This window comes from Monodelphis domestica, chromosome X, assembly GCF_027887165.1.
Source record: "Monodelphis domestica isolate mMonDom1 chromosome X, mMonDom1.pri, whole genome shotgun sequence".
NCBI classification, from domain to species: Eukaryota; Metazoa; Chordata; class Mammalia; order Didelphimorphia; family Didelphidae; genus Monodelphis; species Monodelphis domestica.
Genome location: NC_077235.1, coordinates 24817933 through 24842939, shown reverse-complemented (window position 1 = coordinate 24842939; position 25007 = coordinate 24817933). Strand labels below are relative to the sequence as shown.

Below are 25007 nucleotides of genomic sequence, written 5' to 3'. Positions count from 1 at the left end.
ATTGTCAAGGTTATGTTTGGGTGCAGAAGTAATCCTGGCCAATAATTTGACCTGCCTGATAATTCAGAAGATGGGCTGAATTATCACAAGGGAAAAAAATTAACTAAGATTCAAATAAAATACAATGGCTAGAGGCATCACAGTTTTCTAACTGTTCTTTAAATCATATGATTAAATTTTAGAGATGAGTAGGTAATACCCATCTCTGAACTTGCCTAATCACTGTATATCAATGTATCATTTTAACTGAATGGTAATTATTTTTATTTAAACATGGATAGATATGCATGTCATAGAGTTAGGGATGAGACTTATAGTTTCATTGGTATGACTGATTGCTCCAGGAATGGAAGGATGGTTCAATATTAGGAGAACCATCCATATAATCAACCATATCAATAATCAAACCAATAGAAATCACATGATTATCTCAATAGATGTAGAGATTCTATTTGTAAAAGTACTTAGCACAAAGGTGTGCTATAAAAATGATTATTCTCTTATTTTTCTCCCATGATCTAGTTAAATTGGCTTCCTCATCCCTTTAAGTAGCAGTCCATATTCCACTTATACACACTTTTTCTTTGGTCACCTCCCACACCTGGGATGTACTGTATCTCCTCTTTCTTTCCAAATCCTTAGCTTCTTTCAAATACCATGTTAGGGCTCACTTTCTATTTCAGGCCTCTCCTGATTGCCTTGAGTTATCTCTACTTTTAGAAAATACTTTGTATTGTTCTTGAAGTGTTTGTATTACTCCTGAAATTAGTCTTTATTATTAGAATATAAGCTCTTATATATAACCTGTAAATAAGATATATTTTATAAGAATATAACAGAATATAAGGATATAAATAATAGAATATTAAAAGATTTAGCATAGTGCCTGGTTTAGAGTAGCTGCTATATAAATAAATGCTAGCTATAATAATTACTATTATATTTCCTTGCTATATTCTACCACAAAGTCGCCTGGAAAGGGATGCCCATTCTCTTTTTTAAAACCCTTACCTTCTATCTTAGAATCAATACTGTATATTGGTTCCAAATCAAAGAAGTGGTAAGGGCTAGGCATTGAATGTTAAGTGATACGGCTAGAAGTGTAGGAGGACAGATTTGAATCTGGGACCTTTAATCTTTAGGCCTGGCTCTTAATCCACGAAGCCACCTCACTACCCCCTAACAAGGAAAGCCCTTTCTACATGAGATGCCTTACATATATCTAAGGCTCCATGGAACTCTCAATCTATCCAACAACTTGGAAAATGGTCTTTATGAGTTGCTGTGTTCAATATATTCATCTCTTGGCTCTCAGTTGATCATCTAGTAGGTCCCATTCAAAGTCTTTCCAGTTTGCTAGAGGAAATATCAACTGTCTGTATGCATTGAATGGAACTAGTATATAACATATATCTGTAGAATCAATCAGGTCATGGGCATGGGCTCCTGAAAAAAGGTACCATTGTTGACATAGTGCCACTCTAAACCCACAGACATGCAAACAACTTAATTTAAGCAACTCATGAGGTTTGCCACACACTATGAACTGAACAAAAATATATTTTGCTGGTCATTAGAAGTCATTTTGTCGAATAAGAAAGGGCAGGTCAGAGAAGGCTAACAAAATCTTGTTGGAAATTGACAAAGGACTTTTAAGTCCAAACAGGCTGGCCAGATTGAATGGAAATGAGCCAATAGGACTGACCTTCTTTGGCCCAAGAATCCAGGGAGTTCTGACATATTAATCTTATGACCCAGATCTTGATATCATCAGCTTCACAGACTATACCTCAATTCTCTTGAGATTATCACATAAGTTATGTAGTTTCCCAACTTGCTGACTTAGCCAACACCATGGAGGTGACTTGATTCATCTCCTCATGTATGTGACTCAAAAGTAAACTGACTTGAGACTATACTACCATTAGCAACTCATCTGTGTTAGAAACCTGAGACACTCGGTGATAGAGAGGAGAAAGGAGAGACAGGTGTAACCATGAGAATATAAGGAGATGCAAGTATATACAATTCTCTAGGCCTCCTTAGGAGTACAAGGAAGAAAGCTTTAGGGCTATTGTTCTCTCATGCATGAAATATACTACCTTCTCAATTCCAACTCAGAATTCTTAGTTTCATCCAAAGCTCAGCTCAAACACAATTTTCTACATGAGTTCTTTCCTGATCCCCAGCTAGTGTCTTTACTTAAAAAATTATCTTCTATTTATCTGCAGTTACCCAGGAACCAGTGTGATAGAGGGGAGTCTATACTTCAGGTTTTTTTCAGGGGGGGAGGGGGAACATTTTCTATTCTTAATACTTCTGTTATTACTACTCTTCTCAGGAAATATCCTTCTATGGAAGGTAATTAGTTGAATTGACAGTACAACAGTAATTAATGGTATTGATGATATTAATGCATTAGCAATTGATATTGTGGGGAACCTACTGGAATGGGGGCTTGAGTTGATAGCATTGGAAAAATGCCCCAAACACTCATGATTACCCTTTGAACCCTGAGGGAAGATGTAGCTACCATCTGGGGGCTCAAATATCCAGCACATGAGGGGAAGGTAGGATATGGATGGCCCAGAGTTCATTTGCATACTTAAAAATTCATAAAATGGATGGATTCAGAGAACCATTGAAGGACTTATATGAACTGATTCAGACTAAAATGAGTAGAACCAGAAGAACAATTTGTACAAAGCCAACTATAGCCAAAAGGAAAACAACTATGAAAGACTCAAGATATCTGATCAATGTAAGGACAAATTACAATTCCATAAGACTGAATGAAACATGCTTCCTATCTCTTTTCAGAGATGATGGACTGTGAGTACAAAATGATACTATTGTAGGAATTTGTTTTGTCTGTCTAAACTTATTTGTTACAAGAGAGGGATTTTACTCTTTTTTTGAAGAGAGTATTACAGGGAAGAGGTGGATTGTGATAGTGGTGCAAACAATATTTCAAAAAGATACAATGCCAGTGAAATATTTTAAAATATACAAAACAAAGGAGATGAAAGTTCAGAAGGGCACATAGAAAAACAAGATAATTGGTACAATTGTGTTCAAGTGAATATTTCCTTTAAATAAGCAAGCTGTATATAAGAAGGATTCATAGTATCACGGTCTTTTTTATGTGTTTTTTTAAACATGGGAATAGTCATGTTGTCAGTGTAAGTTCATAAATAAAAAAGAAACTGTTCAGAATTTAAGACTAAGAAACAAATAGCAAAACTGAAACAAATAAAAAGAAGAAATTTTTAAAGTTAGAGTAGAAATAGAGAAAAGAAGGCTGCAGAACAAAGAATGTCAAGGAAACTAAAAATTATACATCAAAAAGTACAGAAGGGAACAGACAAGTAGGGTGCATTTGGTACTATCATACAGATCTAATATATACTTTAAAAACTATATAATTTCACATTTTCATCTTTTTTTCTGAAAATATTTTTCCTGTTCATTTCTAATCTTCAAATATTTGTGGGTTTTTTGGCATTTGTTAGGTTCACAATTAAAAAAAAGAGAGAAGCATTCCAAATGGGGATAGAGTATTATTAACTTGGTTACTAATCTCTCCCCACAGCATTTCTAGTGAAATGAATTGTGAGAAGGGGCTCTAAGATTGGCTTTTGTTTTACACACTGTATATGAACTATGGGGTTGTTTCTGAGCTCCTCCTATTTTCTTGGGAATCAGGTCATCCCTGGCATAGGGCACTGTGATAGTCGGCACAATGTGTCCCTGCACAGAGTAAAGGGAATTTTTCACCCTGAATAAGTCCTGTCATTACTTAGAATCAATGTGGAGAAGTATATTTCTGCAAATAAATTGGCATCATAGGCTTCTGAACAGGAGCTTTCATAATGCTTACTGACACAACTTATCAAGTCATTTAGGATGACATTCAGCAGAATTAAATGTCAAATTCTCCTGAGAAAACTGGCGTTAGCAAATGTCAGCCAGCCCCTCTGCTAGTTCATATACATACACTGTGGAGGATGTTTTTCATCCATGTTGCTTTGTAACATACTCTGCATAAAGCTACTGATGTTTGAATTCAAACAAGAAAGGGAGAGCTTTGCCATCTAGAAGAACCCCTGAAAGGTCATTTAATCCAACTCCTTTCTAGTATTCATAAGATCATAGATATGGAGCTGGAAGTGACCTGAGAGACTATCTAGGCCAATTTCTTTTATTTTACTAATGAGCAAACTGAGGCTCATAGAGAGGGGACAGACGTGCAAGATCACACACATAGTAAATAGTTGATTCAAATTTCAAAACCAAGGCATAGATCTTTCTACTATTCCATGCCATCTAGGACTGGACTACTTCCATCAATCTGGCAAACAATTTGCTATCCTTGGTGGAATAAGATGACAATTCTGTCCCATCATTACTGGGGCATGTGTGAATTATTTTCCTAATACCGAAGACAGGCTCTGCACCTCTCCAATTGGCAACAAAACTTTAATATTAACATATTGCATTCAGGACAGTAGGCAAAAGATATTGCTTCCCCTACTCTAGAGAGAACTGAAAAAGCAGCCCACAAATCTCTGAGCAAGGGCCCTGTTTGCCATCTATAGAACAGAAATGGACAAGATCCATAAAGGGCACCATTCTATCCTAAACCTATACACTAAATGGTACCTAAAGGACAATGTAAATCCCTCAAGTGCTGAAACATTCTTCTAGGGAGAAACAGAGCTTTTGTGAAAACATTTTTTCCATGACTAGAATGGTATTTTTTAATAACTCATGAATGTGATAGATCCTTTAGGGTATACTGACTTAGAAAATCACATATTAATATTATCTATATTCTTCTGTATTTTTATTTTGTGAAATGTATCCCAATGATATTCTCATTTGGTTCAGGCTACCTGGGGCCTGTTGTGGGTCATGTGTTATACCTCTGCTCTTAAGGACCATAGGAAAGGTAAGTATTATGGTACAGGAGACCTGAGTTTAGGTTCTAACCTCAACACTTACTAGCCATGTGGCTGCGAGCCAGTCTCCTTACCTTTCTGAGTCTGATTGACCAAGTCTAGTAAGGCCACAACACCGGTTGTCTCCCTAAAGATAAAAGAACAAATTTTCATGTTAAAACAGTGTTATAATATGAGACTTCTCATATTGAATGAGTCAGTTAACTGAGGACAGCCCTCATGACCTCATGAGGACATGACCACAGACCCTTTCTGGGTCTCAGTATCTTCACTCAGAGAATAAAGGAGTTAGACTGAATGACTTGTAAGGTTCCTTACAACTTCAGATCTATGATCCCATGGGTAGATTGGACAACTAAAACCATATTTAAAGAAAGGTATACTGGTAAGATGAACTATACTAGAAAGACTCACTAGAGGGCTGAGAAAGAGTTCTCTAAATCAGTGGGTGGGGCCCCATTCAAATAGAAATGGAGGCCACTCAGCCTTACATCATGACTTTAAAAAACCACATATTCACATTATCTATGTTCTATTGTATTTTAATTTTGTTGAATATTTCACAATTGCATTTGAATCCAGCCCCTATTTGATACTTGTACTTTAAATAACTAAAGATTATACTGAGAGAAAAATAGGCCTATTAAATCATTTAACAGCTCTGACTTAAAAAATACAGTTACAGATAATTTACTGGTTTTGAATACAGTGAATATCACTGAATTCCTACTGTCCCATAATAGTGTAGTATCAAATAGCAATACTGCTTCCTAGGCTGTTACTCTAGGATTTTCATTTTCCAATTTCCAATTTCTAATTTATTCCCAATAAATAACTCTCCTTGATACATGGACCTCATCATCTTAAAAATGTTCCTAAAATGATGAAACTCACCTTACTCCTCTCAGTAGACAACTGGAAAACTATGGGCAAGAAATGGTGTATGTCAGCATTGGTGAACATTTTCAAGTTTGGGTGCCCAAACAACAATTTCAAGCTGCCTGTGAGCCCCCCACCTTACTACAGAGAGTGGAGGGAGGAAATATTCAATTTGGGTGGCTGAACAGAGGAGCAGGGGCATACAAAAATGTTCTTCAGTGCTAAGAAGAGGGAGAACAGAGCAATTCTCCATGCTGGCCCTACATGCATGCCAATACTTTGCCAACACGGACGTATGTGCTACCAGACCTAGTTACTGAGTTGTTTGCTGTTGCTTAAATGTTTTTCTGTGTTACAGGAGAGTTCACTGTGGATAGCTATATGAGGAAATGATCATTTAAAACGAAACAGAATCAATAAAATTTAAAAGAATAAGCCCCTCTCAATCTTCCTTGCCATGTTATAGCTGCATAACACTGCAACCCATAGTACTCTGAGCTCTTAGAGATGACCATTTCTCACCTAAGAGAAAGAGAGTTCCAACCTCAGTAATCTTGAATCAATATTGATAAAAATAAACAAGGATTCATTGATGAGTACTGATTTCAATCACACGTATCAAGATACAAAAACATCTTATTAAACCATGATACACACACAAAAAAAAAACAATGGGCAATGAGTAACATTTAAAAATTCTTATACAGTCTTTAGTTGTATCGGCAGGAAGGATACTATTAGAGTTTTACAGAGGAAACAAGGGAAGGTAAAGATTTACATATCAAAGAACCAATAGCAGAAGGGAAAGATCTACATCAGGTAAAATAATATTTGGATTAGCAAATACTAGGGGGTTTTAATTGGAATTTGCAGACAGACAGATAGAGTAGAAACTAATCAGATAGCAGCAGGTCTAAAACTGGATGTCTAAGATAAAGTAAACTGAGGTAATCAAGCTGGGACAGAAATTCTTCTGTTATCAAACAAATTTAAACTTTTGAGGGTCTCAGATAAAAAGAATAAGGTTTGAGGAAATTATGTGCCTTGTTGCCTCAGGCAAAGTGGTGGCAATTCTAAAATTCTCTTACCATAGCATCATGTTTTCCTTGAGTTGGGTAGTTTTTTTTTTAACCTCTGGCTGGTCTAAAAGATTTCTCTATTCCACTTAATAATTACCAGTGAATCCTTTCATCGGGTGAACTTTTTCTCAGGTCACTTACTCTGTGGTATGGGGAGATTGAAAGTATCCCTGTTTCTTTTCTGTGTGCTCTTTTCTTCAAGTGCTCATGTCCCTCCTATAAAGAACATCATAAAAACCTGTTACTAAGGTGTTGTGATAATATAACCCTTGTATCAAAGGATCCCCTCTTGCACCAAGGGCTCAAGTAAAGATTGCTTACTTTTTCTCACTTGCTGCCTCTCCATTCAGCTCACTTGGGAATTTCCATTCCTGATTCTTTCCAGTTTTCAATCTATTATCTGAAAAACAAGAATATGGAATTGTTCTAGATGACTGCTCAAGGTCTCTTCCAGTCTTGAAATCTCAAAAGCCAGTCAATTAATCAATCAAATAACAAGTTTGTATTAAAGGTCCACTAGGTGTCAGGCATGTTGCTCCCCATGGGGGATACATTAACAGTCGTCCCTCACTAAATCATAGTTCACTTATCATGGCTTCATTATATTGTGGGTTTTTTAAAAAAAAATCTAATTCTGTATTGTGGAGTTTTTGCTATATCGCAGGATTTTGTGGATGAAAACCATACTGTACACAATATAAATGTGGTACACCACTACTGCTTGCTCAAGTTTGCCAACATGAGTTTGTACATGCACACTATTGACTGATGGAATAAAAGGCGATCAATCACAGTGCTGTGTTCTATGTCCTGGGCACTGACTGGCTCAATGACTGTAGTATCGGTCTGTTTGCTCTCCCACATTGTGCCCATATGTTCAGCATCTCTCCTTGTCCATTTCATATCCACTCCTGATTGCTGTGCATAGTGTTGCTCTGCGGTGTTGTTTTTGTGACGTTTTCATAAAAGTTTGAGTTTATTTCAAGCCCTATGTCACCCAAACATTCTGTACCTTCTAAGACTTCTCGCAGTGAACCCAAGTGTCAGAGGAAGATGCCTACCATCAAAGAATAATAAAATCATAAAGCCGCTATTTTGCAGATTTTCAGCCATCACAGGGGTCTCTGGAATGTAACTCCTGCAATAGGTGAGGGATCACTGTACAAAGAAAGACATGATTTCTACACATGAAGGGCTTATGTTCTAGTGGAAGAGACAACAAATACATATGAACTAAATACCACAAATATAAAGGGAATAAAAATATATGCAAAGTACATTAGTAAAAGGTAGTGAAGGAAGATACTAGCAGATAAGTGTGTGGAGTGGAATCAGGAAGAATTCCTGAGGATATGGGGTCTGAGTTTTATCTTAAAGAAAGAGGAGGGCTCTAGGAAGTAGAAGGTCCTTGTGTGAACACAGAAGGAAGGCCAATGTGGATGGATCTCAAAGAACAGGAAGGGAAGTGATATAGGAAGCATGGGAAGATGAGTTGGGGCCAGGTTGTATGAGGGTTTAGAGACAACAAGAAGCCATTTGAATTGGTTGAGAAGATGAATCATATGGTCAGGTCTTCTCTTAAGATCTCTTTGGTAGCAGCATGTAGGATGGATGGGACTGGTTAAAAGTTGGGGTTAAGGAGTTCAATTAGGAGGCTGCTGCAATTATTTAGGTCAGAGATGATGAGGGCTCAGACTAAAGTGGTTGGATACAAAAGATAAAATCAAAGGTAGATGTGGCAATTTAAGACAACTAATTGGATAGAAACGAAGAATGAGGAATGCAGGAAAAGGCTGGGATTATGAACTTCTCAGACTGGAAGGATGATAGTGCCTTAAATAGGAAGAGGGAAATTTGGAAGGGAGAGCTGAAGGGAATAGAAAATGGGTTTATTTTTTTTTAAACTCTTACCTTCTGTCTTAGAATTGATACTTAGTATCATTTTTCCAAGGCAGATGAGGTCAAATTTGAATCCAGGACCTCCTGTCTCCAGGTCTGGCTCTCTATACATTTAGCTACCTAGCTGCCCTGTGTTCAAGTTTAAATAGTTGGAAGTGTTCAACAGACAACTAGTGATGTCAGGCCAAAGCTTTGGGGAGAAACTAAGGTTGGAAGGAAAGAACTGGGGGTCATTTGTATAGATATGATAGTTCCAGAGGAACTGATTAAATTACCTAGAGAGTATAGAGGGAGAAGATAGAAGGGCCCAGGACAGAAGCTTGAGGAATACTCACTGGGTATTATTATATACATGATGAGGCAGGAAAAAATCTGAGGAGTGGCCAGATGATTAGACTGTGGACCAGGAGAGAGAAGCACCATCAAGGCCAAGAGGAAAAAGGGCATCCAAAAGGAAAGAGTAGTCAACAAGAATAAAGGTAACAAAAACTGAGGAAAGACCATCAGAGTTGGCAATGAAGAGTTCATTGGGACTTTGAGATAGTAATCTCAAATGAATGATGATGTTGAAAACCATATTGCAAAGAGTTGAGGAAAGAATGAGAGGAAACGGAGATAGTGCTAATAGCGTTTTCAAGGAATTTGGCTGAGAAAGAGAGGAGAGATACAGGAAGACAGCTTAAAGGGGTAGTAAAGTCTATAGAAGGTATGTGTGAAAAGCAATAGGGAAGGAAAATAGTTGAAGAGACAGAAATTTGAGAAAGAACAAGGGATGTGTGTAGATGGAATCTACTGGAGAAGATGAGAGGGGATAGGATCAAGTGTACAATTAGAGTGGTTGGTGTTGACAAAATGAACAGGCACCTCTTTGTCAGATACTGGGAGAAACCCAGATACCACATGTGGCAGGTGCCATCAGTCCTCTCATCACCATTGCCACTATTTAATTTGTGCCACCAAGGTGTACTTGGTACCTTCTCCTCCCCCACACCTAAATCCACTTCTGCCTCAGCTCCATTTGCTGTTCCTCACAGTTTGACTTTACTCCAGGAGATGGCACTCTTCCTCTTTTACTCAGTGGACCAGCTCACAGAACTGACCCATTTAGGACAAGTCTTCAAAGGTCTTTTTTTTTTAAGTAAAAAAATAGGCACATATCCATCCATTAACTCTTAAGTCTCTTTTGTATAAAGTCCCCACAATTCCAAGTCTCACATTTCCTGAGGCTTATGGGGAAGAGGGAAAGAGAAGAGAAAGGTGGGTAGGATCCCTCCAAGTGGGTTTTTATCTCCAAACTCCTTATAGGCTTATGGTAAATTACCAGATTCTACCTTCTCAAGCCCTCTCTCCCTTTCTGTCCTCCAAAGCAGAAGCCCAGAGTAGGTTTCCCTTTTATGTGAGCACTTCTTACAGATTCCTTTAGCTGCAAGGTATATGGCTGCTCTCTTTCCAGTTGTCCTTCCCTTCCTCAATTTCCCCCTGGGGCAGTTGGGTTGGATTATTTCAATCAAAATGAGACTATTTCTTGAAGGACCTCCAAAAGAGAGGAGATAGGCTTAGATCTGGCTGCATGGGAATCTTAGCTAGGAAAAGAGGCATGTGTAGTTAGTGCTATAAAACCTTAGATTTGTAGGGCCTCCTTTGAGGTTTACACAGAGCTTTCACATCCATTATTTGTAAGAAAAAGATACAGGAGTTTTAGTGGCCTGCAAACTGACCGAATGAGTGAATAAAAAAGCAATTATGAAGGAGTTATAAGATGCTAAGCATTGTCCTAAGTACTGAAGACAGAAATGTGAAAGTAAAGACAGACTGACCTCAAGAGATCACCGACACAAATAGGAGAGTAGTAGCCGGTAGGGACTTTGGACAAGAGCAATGTCCAAGTTGATTGGCCGTGGTCCACTGTCTACAACTAGAGGGAAGAGGGGGAGGTAAGGTTGGGTGCAAGGAAGTCCGTGAAGTCATGGAGGAGGTGGCTGGAAAGGAGAGTGAAATCAAATATGATTGAAGCATTTCTGAAATTGTCATCCATGAGGGACAGTTTGCTCATTGTGTTAACTATGTGAAATGCCTCTACCTTTACTTAAAAAACAATAAGATAAAGACAGCCTTTGAACTCATGCCATATGAAGATCATTTAAGAATATAGGGATATCTGGCCTAAAGAAAAGACCAAGGAGAGAGACATGAAAGCTGTCCACATGTTGGAATGACTGTCACAAAAAAAGAGATTAGGCATATTCAGTTGGGACCCACTGGGTAGAACTTATGGCAAAGATTAAAGGAGAAGTTGTAGAGGGTGAGGCTTGATGTAAAGGCAAGCTTCCAAACAAGGAGAGGGAAAACAAATTGCTGTAGAAGACAGGCAAGCAAAAACTGGCCAAGTGTTTGCTGGGTACATGATATCAGAGATTTGAGCTGAGGCATCAGCTGACTAGATGGCCTCTGAGATCTCTTCCAACTCAGATCCTTCGAGTCAGCTTTTAACCCCAAGACACTGGCATAAGAAATAGCATCAATGTCATGTAGAGCAAAGGAGAAAAGACACAACCGATGGAAGGCCTGAGCATTGCACTGAGAACTATACAATGTCCAAAAGCCTAATGGAAGCCTTCAGTAGCTCCCATATGGAAATTTATAGGAAGACAAAGTCAAAAAGTGTCTAGGAAGAATGAGAAGGTGTGCACCAGTGGTGACATGCCCAGGTGGTAGGAGTGGTCATGTGGATTAATCACAAATCAATTGGATTCAAGAAATCCTTACTTGGGGGCAGCTGGATAGCTCAGTGGATTGAGAGCCAGGCCTGGAGATGGGAGGTCCTGGGTTCAAATCTGACCTCAGATGCTTCCTGGCTGCCATTGCCTAGCCCTTATTGTTCTTCTGCCATGGAATCAATACACAGTATTGATTCTCAGACAGAAGGTGTGGGTTTAAAAAAAACCTTACTTTGGTGCCCACTATGTGCAAGGTCCTGTGCTACAAGCTGGGGATACAAACATTAAAACAGTAGCTCCTATCCTCAGGGAACTTACAATTAGGAAGAATTACAAAGACACCAAAAAGAGGGATTTGGGACCTATATAAAAAAGGTCATTTTGTGAGGACGATCACACAGAAATGGGCTGCCTGGGGAAGTTTGAGAATCTCTGGATCTACAAGTTAAGAATGAGAGACTAAATGTTGACCAGTTTTGTTGAACTAGGTATTATTCACTAATAAGTTAGAAGATTATTTTGGAATAACCCCTTTGAGTGTCTATCAGCATCCTTAAATTTCCCCAAAGTGCCTGATTTCAACTATATATTTGTTGAACCAGTTTTCAAACATAAGCACTTACATTCTCCCAACTTCTGATCAAATATGGAATGTAGAGAATAGTTAATTTATTCATTAAAGTATTGAGGTTTAGCTCTAAGGACTGTGTAGTGAGTGGAGGGAAGTTGAGAATCTCTGGCACCTAGGCAGAGGCTGTGCTGTGGGATGTGCCATCCTAATATTCTCCAAATCAAACTTACATAATATATTTTAACCCCTCACCTTCCGTCTTGGAGTCAATACTGTGTATTGGTTCCAAGGCAGACGAACGGTAAGGGCTAGGCAAGGGGGGTCACATGACTTGCCCAGGGTCACACAGCTGGGAAGCATCTGAAGACAAATTTGAACCCAGGACCTACCATCTCTAGGCCTGGCTCTCAGTCCACTGAGCCACCCAGCTGCCCCCAAACTTATATAACATTAATGGATGACATTAACAGAGTGCTGTGAGGTTTGCTAAATGTTTTGTGTACATTATTCCACTTGTGCCTCACAAAGAATCCCATGAGAAATGTACTCAAAATGTGTTCTCCCATTTTACAGATGGAAGAAATCCAAGCTGAGAGCTTAAGTTAGTAAAGCTGGAATAGCTAGAAAATATAACATAGGCAACTCCACTCATCCTGCCCCTGTGAAAGGCTGGTCCTGGGACCCCCTATTTCATCCCTGCCTGAATCTAAGGATGGCCCAGCTGAAGTGAATCGCCCTGTCTGTCCCCTCTTCCCTGCCCCCCCCACTCCTTTTTTAAACAAACTGTAGCTTTGGAATGTTTTGCTTTGCTGGTAGAAGGCTCAATTTACAAAGATCTCTTATGAACTCATCTCAAAACAGAGCGAGTGAAACGAAAGATGAAGTTCCAGCCTTCCTCTGCTCAGGAGGGAAAAGGAAAGGGGGGAGGGTGAAGTTGGAGGTGACACAGTGGGTTTTCAGAAAATGCCTTTTTATGACTTGAAGAAATCTCTTTCCAAAACCAAATCACCTCCTGTAATGAGAGACCATCAGAGCATTTTTTTCTTACCTTATACTATTTTGTCAATGTATTTCTACAATCTGGCCCAAATGGAGAAGTTTGGGGCTTGGTATTTTTTCCCCTGATTCCTTCAGTTATTATTGTCTCATTACACAGTCATTTGTACACTGTTTTGGCAGACATTTACTGTTGCATAAATTAAAGTCACAGAATCTCGTTTTGCCTACAGGTCTTTATGAAAATACCAGCAACATTTTTATTTGAATGTCAAAGTTTGTCAACCATTAAACTGATGGATTTTTCATTATACAATCCAATAGAAGAGGCAATCTTCAGTTTGTATGCAACATTACTCCAAGAAAAAGACTCATCGTTGAAAAATCCTTCCTGCTTATGCTTAAAAAATGATATTCCTTTCACACGAAAGCCACATGTTTTCAAGCTATCTTTATACATGAATTGTTCCATTAATATGCCTAGCACAGGTAGAGCATACTAATTCACTTCACCTGCCTATTCACTAGGAGGAAAACTCGCTCTCTAGTTTTCAACTCTTTCCAAATGAACCTGAGGGTCGAGCAATTTAATTTAGCTCACGGACTTCCGTAAAACTCTCAGATGAACAGACTTGGAGAGGCAAAAAGGATGGATTTGGAGTCAGAAGATCTGGATTGTAATTCCCAGTGTCACACTTAGGAGCAAGGGGATGTAGGGAGTAACCTTTCTCCCTTGGGACTCCATTTCCTCTTCTTATTGAATTCCACAAAACCAGGGGTTCTTTTTCTTTTTTAGGCAAATGGGGTTAAATGACTTGCCCAGGGTCACACAGCTAAGAAGTCTAAGGACGTATTCGAACCTAGGTCCTCCCAAATCCAAGCCTGGAACTCGATCCTCTGAGTGGCTTAGCTGCCCTGCCATTTCCTCTGTTGGGTGGTTATGGATGGAACTGAAAGTAAGGATCCAAGTTTTCTAGTGCTAGAAAGTTCTGCAAACATCTTTTAATCCACCCCTTTGCTTTAGAGATAGAGCAAACAATCTCAGGAAGAGTAATTTGCCCAGACACAAACCTAATGAATGGCAGAACCAAGGGTACTGGATTCAAAAGCCAGGTTTCTCTCCCTTACACCATAGCTATTTCCTTAGCTGGCTGGCCTGAAACAAAAATAAGTATTTCTACAGTTACCTACACTAATACTCTTAGAGCTGCTCTGAAATGTTGCCCATTTTCCATCTGGGTTGATCCAAAGCATCGGCAGAGACAAAGCATCTCTCTCCGTAAAACTCTTCCCATCCATGTTTTACATGATTGTACATATAAAATCTATAAAAGATTACTTAGAATTTGAGATTCAATATTCTTTGAAAAATGTTGGAAACTCTTGTTACATGTAATTGGAGGGAAAGGAAATGAAAGGGAACTCAACAAGAAAAAACCAAAACTCTTCCCATGATATATGCAAAGCATGAGAAATATCCTGCACTAGAAGATGACTCAGTCAACAAAAGAAAAATACCTCACTTCCACTTGCAAGATATACAGCCCCCAAGAAGACAGAGTAGTAGTAAGGAAAAATAATAGCCTTGTTAAGAAAGGGGCCAAGAAAGTGGAATGAAGTTCAGAGGGTTCAGCCTGTAAGATCACAATATAACGTAAGGGATCATGGGAGAGAGAAGAGAGAAATTAGCAAGTAACCTTGAATGTCTAACTATAGGGGTGCTATGAGCTCATAGACTCACAGAATTCCATGCAGATTTGGAAGATCTGTCAGCCTAATAGACCCAAGCCACTTTTGGCTATTGGAGGTTGAAGTTCAATTGAGAATTACAAAGTTAAGCTCATGTGTTGAAGAAACTTCAGCCAATGACCATCCTTGAAATGGAAATCCTTTAGCTGCAGACATACCCCTGTTTCTCCGGGGAACAAGGCAGGCTCTAGGAGGACAAAGATGTGGAGGATTTGGACTTGATCAAACTGAGAGTTCCAATTCAGTTTTCAAAAATAGGATCAACTTTCACATAACTAGGAGGATTTTAATGCAGTTGGGTTTATCCATTCCATCCAATTCAAGAGGTACTTATTAAAATCCTATGTACAATGCAGTGTGCTGAGCACTAAGGGTAGAATAACAAAAGTGAGATAGCCCCTACCCTCAAGGGAACTACTATGGGGAAATGAACACACACAGGCAAATACAGGTCATTTTTTCCCCTAAAGGAGAGTCACTACCACCTGGGAGGACTAGGAAAGGTATTAATCATGTGAAGTAGGTAGATTAACAAGAATTCATACCATAATACAATGGACCACGATCATTTCTTTTTTTTTAACTGCTTACCTTCTGTTTTGGAATTGATACTGTGCATTGGTTCCAAGACAGAAGAGCAGTAAGGGCTAGGCAATGGGGATCAAGTGACTTGCCCAGGGTCACATAGCTGGGAAGTGTCTGAGACCAGATTGGACCTGGACCTGTCTATGGGCTTGACTCTGAATCCACTGAATCACCCAGCTGCTCCTAATCATTTATTATAGTAATGGGCTATGTTCTAAGAGTAGGATGGCACATCATGGGATTCTGAGCTCAGGGCTTCTCTTGTATTATCATGGCCCTGTGATAACCTGTTCTGGATCTCAGTATCCAGGATGCAATGTTCCTGGAAATGAATAATGATGTAAACAAAAGAAAAAATGAGACATGTTTGGATGGCTATTAAGATAAAGGAGAAAAATTCACAGCCTTCTATAGAAGTGGTTTTAAACTGAACAGAAAAAAACAAACAAGTAACCTATGACATGGAACATTTTTGCTTGCATTCATTAAACATGGCCAAAAATTTATCACTGCATGCAAAGCACTGTGCTTGACACTGGATGTCATACAAACATAAGCCATGGGCTGTTCCTCCAAGTCCTTGTTCTCCACACAGAGCATGGACTCCATTATCTAGGCCCTGGGCTGCCTTGCCTCTCCTCTTGTGTTTCTTTTCCTCTAGCATCAACCTTGTGAACATCAAAAGTTCTTAGAGGGCATGCAAATCAAGTCAACAGACTTTTATTAAATGCCTTCTATGTGCCAGGCACTGAGCTGAGCTTTGGGGATACAAAGAATAATGGCCAAATCAAAAAAAAAAAACCACAGTCCCTGCTCCTCAAAGATACTCCCATGGGGGAAACTGCAAAACACTATGTACAAATAACATATATTCAGGAAAAGCTTTTTGCTGAGAAAGCCAGGGAAGCCAGGAGGCAGAGGTGAGGAAGAAAGGAGTTCCAATCATAGGAAACAGTCAGGGAAAACGCCCAGAGCAGGAATGGCAATGAGGCCAGTGTCACCAAATTGCAGAGTCCACAGAGGATGGTAAGATAGGAGAACACTGGAAAGGTAGAAGGGGGCTAGGTTATGAAGGGCTTTAAAAGCCAGATAGGTTGTTATATTTGATCCCAGGATACAGGGAGCTGTCAGGATGTATTAAGTCGGGAATAACACATAATGTTCAGGAAAAGGCAATGGTCCAAGGGCCCACTATGTCCAGAGCAGAGAGGAAGAAGAGGCAAATGAAGATAGAAAAGTAGTAGTGGGGATTCAACAATTTTGAGCAGTTGGAGTGATCATGCTCATTAATTCAAGACTCAGCTCAAATTCTACTTTCTCAGTTCCCTCTTCTCTCCCCCCACTCATCCTAAAGCAGCCTTCCCTATAGGGTTGCCTCCCATTGCCCCTATATATCCTGTATATACATAACTGTTTGTATGCTATTTCCCCCCATGAGGCTGGACCTCCTAGAGGGAAGAACCCATGTTTTTGACTTTGTAACCCCAGAGTACCTATTACACAGCAGGTGCTTAATAAATGCTGGTTGCTTGACTAGGAAGAGCAATGTAACTCTTTCCTCAACTCCCTAACCTTGAACCTTTCCATCCATAAGGTTGAATGACAGCCAAATTTGAATAATCAGAGATATACTTTGTAAATTGCCCATAATCAAATCTAAATAGAATTGTACTTAGGTCAGGGGTCTTGGGGGTTTTGAATAAATAAGCTCTTATTAAACATTTACTGTATACTTAACACAGGAGACAAAAATAGGAGGGCAGTGAGGTGACCCCTTGCTCTCAAAGAACTCACATCCTAATTGGGGATGGGGGAAGGGGATAAATAGATGTTGTTCAATTTGTGGTTGTGCTAAAATATTTAATTGGTGGTCACCAGGGATTTAATTTCTAAATTCCAAAATGAATTACTCAAATAAATGGAATTTAGTAGTGGTTTATTTTTACAATATAGGGAAGATCTTAAGGAAGGGAGAAAAGGGGGGAGAGAGAGAGAAAGCTCCAGCTTCCTCTGAACCAGTTAGGAATTCTAAGGCATCAGTCAGGGGAAAGGAGTCTCAAGATGATAGGCCTTTCTCGGAGGTTCACACCTCCAGAAAGGGCAAGGAAAGAAGTCAGCCTTTACACCCACCACTGTGACTGTCTAAAAAGAAAGTAGTCTGAGGTCTCCTGCATGTCAGTTCCATAGTCAAGTGTCTTCACTCCAAGTTTGAGTGTCTGTCTTCCAGTCTGTCTTCAAGTCTCTTCTCAAGTGTCTCTCTTCACTCCGTCTGAGAGTCTGTCTTCCAATCCAACTCTTAGTGACTGATGATCCTTGTGTGTCTCTCTTTCCCCTACTTAAAGACCTTTTTTTCCTTGCGTCACCTCCCCTAAAATTTATGACTACCAATCACAGCAGACACTCCTCTCCAGGACTGCCTACTCTTTCACACATGGGTCACAGATCTCCCACCTAATGTATGAAATGGGTGTTCACACCTTTTGTGGTTAGTTCACATCTTTTTGCAGTTAGTTCATACTGTTTTGTGGTTAAAATGGGTAGATCTATTTTAAATACTGGGTTTACACTTTAGGGATTAGAATCTAAAAATAGACAGGGGATTACAATTTAATCTTCACAATCAAGGAAGAGCTAAGTACCTTCATTTTTACAATCAGGAGATAGCTAAATCCAATCTTCACAATGTAGGAGAGATCAACTACAGGGTGAAGAAAAAGGCCCAGGAGTCCTTACAGAACAGGGCTGGATCAGATAGTAGGGTCTAGTGGTTGGTCTCCTATTTTACTGAAAGTCTGAGTTGTCTGCAGTTTGCTCATCGAATCTTTGTGAACAATCATGTCTACCTCAAATACAGGGATTGCTGGGGAGAGGACCTGAAAAATCAGAAGAGATTGGGGGCTGCTGGTCCTAGACCATTTAGGGGTTGGAATCCAAGAGGGGTGGTAAGATTTCAGTCAGAAGGGAGACTGAAGAGAGAGGCATTTATAGGAAAACTAGAGAGAAGGGGGGATTCTAGTGGGACCTGGGCAGGGGGATGGACTGGAGCAGAGTATGCTTGGATCTCCAGTGCCTGGTGAATTAAGTGAGAAGGGCAAAGTCTCCTTTCAGCTATGGGGGAGAACATCTAAATGAACTAATTTGACCTCAAAACCGTTACCTGCTCTTTGAAGATCACTGCTGTAGGAGCTGAGGAAGAGGCAAAGTTTAGGTAAGACACAAAATCCTGCCTTATGGACTTTGGAGTCCAAAAAGAGATATCAAATCCTAAGAGCTCCATTGATTTGACAAGAAGACAAATAAGGGAAGAGGCAGTGGAAAATTTGGTCTGTCAATTGGACTGCTTAAAAGCACCTTCAACAATATCTGGGCAAACCTCAGAGAAATGATGGTACTATGATGGCTTGCCAATTTTAGAGTGGGAAATATGAAGTGGTAAACCTTGACTGAGACTGGATTCTGACTTGCAGATACAATTGACTTCATTTATTTCAATAGAAAACTGGTAATAACTGGTCTTGGAATCTTATTGATGAGTGTTCTGAGAACACTTTGGGCAACTAGATGGTACAGCAGAGAGATGCCTGAGGAAGACTTCAAGCTCTCTGACTCTGGGCTAGCCACTGAACTTCTGTTTGCCTCACTTTCTTTAACTGTAAAATGAGGATAATAATAGTACTTTCCAGGTCCTGAAATTGAAATGCTGTTGTGAGGAGTAAATGAGATCATATTTGCATAGTGTCCACTTCTTCCCTTTCCCTATTAAATGAAAAATGAAGTTGAAGACATGGTATTCAAATCTGGCCTCAGATATGTACTAGTTGTGTGACCTTGGGCAAGTCATTTAACCCTACTTGCCTTAGTTTCCTCATCTGTAAAATATGCTTCAGATTTGTACTTGGAATTTGCCAGTTACAAAATGAGAGAGTATTTTTAAAGTGCTCAGTACAGTGCCTACCACATAGTAAGCACTAGATAAATGTTACCTATTATAAGGAAAATAGAAAAAGTAGATCAAATGTTCCTAAAAAGGTGAGAGAGGAAAAAGTATTGATTTGGCTCTGGCTGTATATTTGCCCTCTAATTCTCTCTACACTACCAAGTCACACTTTCCTCCTCTATAAAAGGTTAGGGCTAGAATGGTGACTGCTGGAGTTCCCCTCTAGCTTTCAATCATCAACTCTCTTCATGTACAGATGAGAAAGGATAAACTCAAATGAAATGTCTATTTTCTATCCTCCCAGACATTTTTTGGGTGGCCTTGTTAATGCTGGTGGTTCAAAGGTTAAGACTTTAAGAATCCTGATTCCTAAGCAAACATTTCTCACACTAGTTTGGAATTTGCAGAGTTTGATGCATTTGGAAATCGAGGAGAGACAAAGGCAAAATATTTTTTTTAAACCAGCCTTCTCCCATAGTGTTTCTAAAACCAGTGACAGGTAAGTTGCCATTTGCAGCTACAATCAGGCTCAGAGTTCTTACTTGATGGAAAATGGTATGCCTAGTTCTATTCTGTTGGCTGTGAGCACCTATAATGTAGTGGGAAAGGTACTGGGGCCTGAAGTCAGGCTATTTACTGTGAGAACTTGGATGATGGGCTTTAAAATTCAGGTTAGTGGGGGCAACTAGGTGGCTTAGTGGATTTTGAGCCAGGCCTAGAGACAGGAGGGACCTGGGCTCATATCTGGCCTCGGACACTTCCCAGCTGGGTGACCCTGGGCAAGTCACTTAATTCCCATTTCCTAGCCCTTACCACTCTTCTGCCTTGGAACCAATACATAGTATTGATTCTAAGATGGAAGGTCAGGGTTTTAAAAAATGGGGTCAGTGTTGATATTGTCATAAACTGTCATAAGAATCAAGAAACAAATGCATGTCAAATGTTTTGTAACCATGGTAGTCTACAAACAGGACCTGGTCTCATCATCAGGGGTCTGGAGACCAAGTGATAAGCTTTTTTGGCCAAGGTACCTCATGCCATCATGTTTGATGAGGCATAAAGCGGTTGCCTACATTGATGAAATTATATATTTTTTAATATTAAAATGTCAATGAGAATTATTATCATTATTATTATCACTCTCCTCCATGCTATGTTAATCATCTTCATGGGAAATGATACTCTGGGGAGGCTTACTATATAGAGCTGTGTGGGTGTTTAACATCGCACCTTGAAGCTTTGTGATCCCCATGATATTTTTGAATAGAATTTTGTACCAACACTTCCTAAAGACCACATCTGGGGTTTTATAGCTGTTAGGTAGGCATAAGAAAAAAGAAGGGTATTCCAGACAAAGAAGATGAAAGTTATAAAATTACACAATGGAGTAATTGAAACCAAATGGCATAGCAGAATGTTTTCATTCAGGGGTGTCAACATGATAGTCAACATAGTGTCATCACTTACAGATGGTACTGATATAACATTGCAAAGTAAGAAATGGGCAATGCCATCTACCTGGCTTGGTAATGCAGTAACACTTGGTAAATTAGAACTTGACTAATTTCACATTTTTTGAGTCAGTTTATTTTTGCTCCTTGAGAAAGAGGCTGAGGCTAATCATGACTGAAGGGGGAAGATATGTCTTCTTAAAGGAACTGTTTCCAATATCAATTTATGTGCCAAAAAAAGATAAAAAGAAAGGGTGTATTGATAACTTAAAATGGAAATTATTCTTATTTCTTTGAAGAGGTCCTTTACTTGATGAACTATGATTGGCTTTGGTCCATTTATTACACACATTTTTAGATAATTCTCCACTTATTAAAAATATTCAGAAAGTAATGAATGTTGGAGGGGATGTGGCAAAGTTGGGACATTAATTCATTGCTGGTGGAGTTGTGAATTGATCCAACCATTTTGGAGGGCAATTTGGAACTATGACCAAAGGGCGATAAAAGAATGTCTACCCTTTGATCCAGCCATAGCACTGCTGGGCTTGTACCCCAAAGAGATAATAAGGAAAAACACTTGTACAAGAATATTCATAGCTGCACTCTTTGTGGTGGCCAAAAATTGGAAAACGAGGGGATGCCCATCAATTGGGGAATGGCTGAACAAATTGTGGTATATGTTGGTGATGGAATACTATTGTGCTCAAAGGAATAATAAAGTGGAAAAATTCCATGGGGACTGGAACAACCTCCAGGAAGTGATGCAGAGTGAAAGGACCAGAACCAGGAAAACATTGTACACAGAGACTGATACACTGTGGTACAATCGAACGTAATGGACTTTTCCATTAGTGTCAATGCAATGTTCCTGAACATTCTGCAGGGATCTACGAGGAAAAACACTATCCACAAGCAGAGGACAAACGGTGGGAGTAAAAACACCGAGGAAAGGCAACAGCTTGACTACAGGGGTTGAGGGGATATGACTGAGGAGAGACTCTAAATGAACACTCTAATGCAAATACCAACAACATGGAAATGGGTTTGAATCAAGAACACATGTGATACCCAGTGGAATTGCGCGTCGGCTATGGGAGAGGTGGTGGGAAGGGGGGAGGATAAGAAAATGATCTTTGTTTCCAATGAATAATGTTTGGAAATGACCAAATAAAATAATGTTTAAAAAATATTCAATAATTTATTTTTTTAAACCCTTACCTTCTGTCTTGGAGTCAATACCATGCATTGGCTCCAAGGCAGAAGAGTGGCAAGGGCTAGGCAATGGGGGTCAAGTGACTTGCCCAGGGTCACACAGCTAGGAAGTAGCTAAGGCCAGATTTGAACCTAGGACCTCCCATCTCTAGGCCTTGTTCTCAATCCACTGAGCTACCCAGCTGCCCCCTCAATAGCTCTTATTTTGCACTAATTTTCTTCTAAAAATGTGGTGTCCAGAATCAAAATGATAGTTCAGAAGTAGTTGGGCCATTTCCCTTTGCCTCTCCTAAAACAGCCTAATATCTCATTAGTGTTTGGGGCTCCCAAATATCAGTCTTAATTCGTACCAAAATTGTCGACCACATAAACCCTCAGATTTTTTTCAAATAAATTAAATTTTCACCATGCCTCTTTCATCTTGTATTGGTGAAGCTGCTTGTTTTTGAATCTCAGTAAAATCTCAGCAGCTCCTTCTACATTTCATCTTATTCAGCTCAGTGTTTTAGCTTGTCAAGATCTTTTCAAATTCTTACAGTCATCTAAAATAAATGTTGGGCATTTCTTCCAACTTTGCAACATTTGCATAACATCACATTTGAGAAGCATGTCACTTATGCTCTTATGAAAATAGTTGATGAAAATGATTTTTAAAACCCCATTGGGCTGAGGACAGCTGGGTGGCTCAGTGTATTGAGAGTTAGGCCCAGAGATGGGAAGGTCCTGGGTTCAAATGTGGCCTCAGACACTTCCCAGCTGGGTGACCCTGGGCAAGTCACTTGACCCCCATTACCTAGACCTTACCACTCTTCTATCTTGAAACCAATATACAGATGGAAGGTGTGGGTTTAAAAAAAACCCACAGGGCCAAGCAGAGTTTTCCCAGGCATTTTATTCTCATAGACTTTCCTAAGTGACATTGAGTCTTTGATAATTAGTAAGGGAAGTTGCCATTCAATCTACACCAAATCCATTTCATTGTACTGGCTCACTGGCCAATGAGAGGCAAACTCCATGTTTTTCCCTCTTTTCAAAAATTGGGGCAATATTCACCTTCCTCTAACCCCACAGCTAGTAATACTATGGGAGCCTGGCCAGTGGGTACTCCATCCTCAGAGCATGTCCAGTAGTCTTTACCTGCTTCTACCTCGTGGAAGAAAATGGACAGTCTTTCAAAATGGTGTGAAGATGTGCAGTGTAAGGACCCTGCAACCAGATTTGGAACATGCACAGACATTCTAGAACTAGTTCTAGTTATCTAACCATGTGATGAAGAACAGACATTTGATTGGCTTCTGAGATTAAAATGCTCAGCATTTTAAGTATTCAAAAGGCAATCATTGGGCAGAACAAGTTTCTTGCTTTTTTACTGCCTACCTGTGTTGGAGTGAGAGGGACATACTGTAAGTCTGAGGAAGGGGAGAGACCTCAAACCGTGCTCATCCATTGCTAACATGTGATCCATGAATGTAGGCCTCCTTACACATGCTCTTTCCTACCTATTGGTTATTTCTCTTATTAGGTACTGGAGATGGCCATAACCTTGAGAGCTTCAAAGGGTCAGAATGGCAAACCACTGGTCTAGGAATCAGAGTTCATACCATATTTGGAGACCAGCTCATCTGAGGATGGTGAGGAATAAAGTTTGGAGCAACCAGTTTGACTGCGTATAGACTGAAGGCAACTGGAAAGAAGCTTTAGAATTCATTCATGCTCTGCTGAATTTAGAAATGAACTTGAGGTGGGTTGCATATGCTATATAGAAATTGCTTTAAGTTTGAGCCTGCTCTCCCTGGGGACACAGGTAGTAGGGGGAGAACTTGCCTTCCAGTTTGGGGGCAGGGGATGTTCATCGTTCTTTTCTTGCTGTATCTTCTCAGTTGATTGTGCTGACTAATGGTTGATTCTGGAGAGAACATATGAAAACGGAAGGTCAAATTGACAGCATTAGAGCAAGATATCCCCTTTGAACCCAGAAGGAAGCCGATACAGCCTTGCTCCAAGAGACCTGACTCATCAGCGAGAGTAGGACTCAGATGAAGGATCCTTAGAGTTTATGGGCTACACTTAAATGATCCTCACTAGAGCTTTGCTATGAGGAAGGTTTTTTTTTTAATTTGTAAAATAATCCCTAAAGACATGCTTTTAAGAGATTGCAAGCTAATCAAAGGGCAGGATGGTGCTTTGCTTATCCTTGTATGTGGACTTACACACAATTTGTTCTGAACAAAATTTTCTTGGGTAAAAATGAATTTAATGTTAAGGTAGTTGGGTTATTTTGGGATCTAATTTATATTTATGAGTGTGGGGAATATTTGCATTAGACACTGCCGTTATATATCTGCAAGTCTGTATCATATAGTCTTGGAGAGCTACCTGGAGGGGTTAAGTGACTTGCGCATGGACATCTAACAAATGGGTGGTACAGAGTATTTGAACTCAAGTCTTCCCAACTCTGCCCAATGAAGGATGCCTTCTCCCTGTTTATAGTTTCAAAATCATATGCTAATATCATGATGCCCAATAATATCCATTCCCCTAACAATGGCCACCCATTTCAAATACCTTTGAAAATGAAAATATTTGATCAAATTAACTTTCAAACTATGAATCACAGAGGCAGATTACTTCCTTCATTACTTGCTCATAAATAGCAGAAGCCATAGCATCATCATGCAGCAATGTAATGACATTAACATGAAGTCCTAATTAAACAATGAAGACATATACAATCTACTAGCAAGCCATCCACCAAAGCAAAACACATTTCAATAAAATGTCATTTTGTGTTACACTTTAATTACTTTTGTTGTTATTAAACCCCCAACAAAGCTCTGTTTCTATTGGTCAGTGAAAGTGAATTTTCTTTTTAATAAGAAGGAACACATTATTGATGGGAATGGTACTTGGCCTGTGAAACATCTGTTGTTCCTTCGCATGCCATTATGGCTATATTCGATTTTCCCCA

The 25007-nt window shown here is 39.5% G+C and overlaps 1 protein-coding gene across 4 annotated transcripts in view; it reads right to left on the bottom strand.

Moving 5' to 3' along the window:
- The window catches only part of CHM (CHM Rab escort protein), a 555159-nt gene that overhangs the window by 193624 nt on the left and 336528 nt on the right, over positions 1 to 25007 (bottom strand). For 2 of the 4 annotated variants that reach the window (XR_008914554.1, XR_008914555.1), the window contains 3 exons: positions 7241 to 7319; positions 7061 to 7135; positions 5036 to 5088 (listed from right to left, as the gene is read on the bottom strand). The gene's annotated coding sequence lies outside the window, so the exon portion shown is untranslated. Of the gene's footprint in view, positions 1 to 5035; positions 5089 to 7060; positions 7136 to 7240; positions 7320 to 23863; positions 23946 to 25007 lie in introns of those variants that run through there. The other 2 variants (XR_008914556.1, XR_008914557.1) reach the window with 1 other exon arrangement.